Below are 3,119 nucleotides of genomic sequence, written 5' to 3'. Positions count from 1 at the left end.
TAATCGATGTACCTCAAGAAACTCATTGTGTAAGGGGACCACAAACAATTGTAAGACATGTCCTAGGAAGACGAGGAAGGGGACAAGGGATACATGAATCACATCATATAAATCCCTATGTTGAACATGCAAGACCAATTCCCAAAAACCATGCATGCCTCGTAATAATGAAGCGGATAATGCTCTCCATATAGATACAACACCTAATGATCTTTTGGGAATGGCAAGAGACATAGGAAGGGGGTACCTATCAAACTTGTCAGCAACAAGAAATTTGAGAACTAATCAAGTGATTTCAGTTTACATTGCCAAACTAATTACCAAATTCACAAGTGATGGTGATCCCATCCAACATTTGGAAATGTTTTGAGAAAATTTGTAAGACCCATCTCAACAACCCTACCAAGGTTCGTGCCTTTAGTCTAACCTTAGATGGAAGAGTTGGACAATAGTATCATGGTCTTGACCCAAAGAAAAAGGTAACTTCTATGTTTTAAAGCCTCTTTTTGTACTAGGGATTGCACAAAGTGGTGGAAGTGCAGCGATATTGAGTAATTTGAAACAAAACGAGGGTGAATCGATTAGAGATTACATGTCATCATGCATCAAGCACCTTAACTCACGTTGCAAACCATGGGAAAGATTGAGTGGTGAACAATTGTTACCAAAGTTTCGATTAGGTCTATGTAATAAGAACTTGCATGATTATTTGGCTCTCAAGGACCCAGTAACCTTTGGTTCTCATGGGAAAATTGGTGAACAATTATTACCAAAGTTTTGATTAGGTCTATGCAATAAGAACTTGCATGATTATTTGGTGCTTAAGGACCCAATAACCTTTGAGGACTGTTGTTGTCAAATGGCAATCAACATGGATGATAATATGATAGAGATGGAGGAAGGAGTAAGTGAATATTTGATTCCATGTTTCTGAGCCTCAAGAGGATGTCGAGTACGTAGAAAATCCTAAACCAAGCTACTACATGGTACACACGACGGGTACTCAGAGAGCCAATCTTAGTCTATTATTAAGAAAAAAATTCAACTAATAAAGAGAATGCGGGGGAGAGAGGGAGAGCTTGAGTTCCTTGTTGTTCAAGCAAACACACACATACAAGAGAGCAAGACACGAGAGAGAGATAGATGGTTAAATTTTCTTCTACATTCTTCTCTTCTCTACAACCATATAACTGAAAGATAAGAGTACATATACTAGAAGGTAAAGTACTCTCCTACAATAACATACAATGCTTGGTCCATAGTGTGAACTCGACTATATGAGCTGCTTCTATAACTATGCCATAACTCTAGGACTCCGAAGTAGCTGTCACACCATCATCCACTAACGGCATATCAACATTAAGCTCACCAACCATGCCAGTGGCATAAGTGCAGAAGCTATCACCCAGGAGGGTCATCAATGTTTGTAGCACTAGTTGAGCTCAATATCTCAACACTCCCCCTTGAGCAAAACTCCACACTGCACTCCAAGGAAGCGTCTAAACCTGTGGAGCTTCTATGTTCCGAATGCCTTTGTGAAGATGTTAGCCACTTGATCCTACTAGAATCTTCTCCCTCACAAAGTGATAATGCATCTCAATGTGCTTTGTTCTAGCATGGTTTACTGGGTTATTGGCCAATTGTATGCTACTCGTGTTATCATAATAAATGACAATTACCCTATCCACGGGCTCTCACCTATATTACCAAGTAGTTTCTGAAACCAAGCTACCTCACAAGTTGCCATAGTAGTACCCTTGTACTCTGTCTCTATATTCGACAAAGCAATTGTTGTTGTTTCTTACTGCTCCAACTCACAACACTCCCAATCGAAAACATAAAACCACTACCTGTGACACTACCAACCCAATCAGCATTTGTGTACCCATGTTGTGGTATCTCTGTACTAGCCTCATAGAAAAGTCTATAATCAATTGTGGATTTATGTAGCTGAGAATCCGTCTAGCCACATCCAAGTGTGGCTGCCTAGGAGCCTACATATACTGATTCACAATTCTAACATCATAGTTGAAGTCCGGCCTAGTAATGGTCATGTAGATTAAGCTACCCACTATGCACTTGTACGTAGTGGGGTCCTCCAAAAGCTCACATGTATCTATGGAAAGCTTTGTGTTTTGCTCCAATGGTAGTGAAATAGGCTTACAGCCTATCATACCATACTTTGACAACATATCCAACCCATACTGCCTCTGTAATAACAAAATGCCATAAGGAAATCTCACCACCTATATGCCCAAGAAATACTGCAACTCACCCAAATCCTTCATCTCAAACCTTTGCTTCAAAAGCCTCCTGACATTATGTATGTCAACATCACCATCACCATAACGATAATCAAGTTATCCACAAAGATGACTAATAGCATGATCTCTCTGTCTGTCTTTTTCACATAAAGTGAAAAATTTGCATTGGAAATCTGAAATCCAATGGTAACAAGATACTCCCTGATCTTATTTGACCATGCTCTAGGTGCCTGCTTCAAGCCATACAGAGCTTTGTGTAACTTGCACATAAAATATGGGTGTGCATCACTCTCATAGAAGCCTTAGTTAAGGCTTTGGATGATACTTCCCCTATCTCTTGGTTTGGGTGGATGACTTCTATGTCCTTATGTTGTCGATTAGGTATATTGCCTCCCAACAATGCTCTTCGAAGATGTACTGTCTAGACCTATAGAAATGATCATGAAGCCTCTTGCTTTGAGACTGATCATGAATTGATCAATGAGTGATAAGTCATTGCATCTCATATAGAGATACTTCGTTCTAACAATGTAGTCTTGTATTGTTTCACCCTCCCCTTGCTTGAGATTATAGATATGTGCGATCGGGCTCCATCTAGCTCTATTGGGTAAGAATCCCATAATGAATATGTGTCTCAAGTAATTGGCCTTTTCAGTGGGTTTAGAGACCTAAACAACTGGCCTACTTTACCTTCAAGGCAAAGTTCAAAATGAACAGATCTTGGTGGGATCATTAATCCATCCCATGGCCTCGCAAATTTGATTGAACTTCTCCAGGTTCTAAATGGGATCTAAAATTTCATCAAATTTGGTCATCATCCTTGAGATGTGGATTGGCTTTGTTTTGCTCAACTTT

This window comes from Cibotium barometz, chromosome 56 (genome assembly GCF_041138505.1).
Source record: "Cibotium barometz isolate CiBa-2024 chromosome 56, ASM4113850v1, whole genome shotgun sequence".
NCBI lineage: Eukaryota > Viridiplantae > Streptophyta > Polypodiopsida > Cyatheales > Cibotiaceae > Cibotium > Cibotium barometz.
This window is presented reverse-complemented; position numbering follows the sequence as displayed.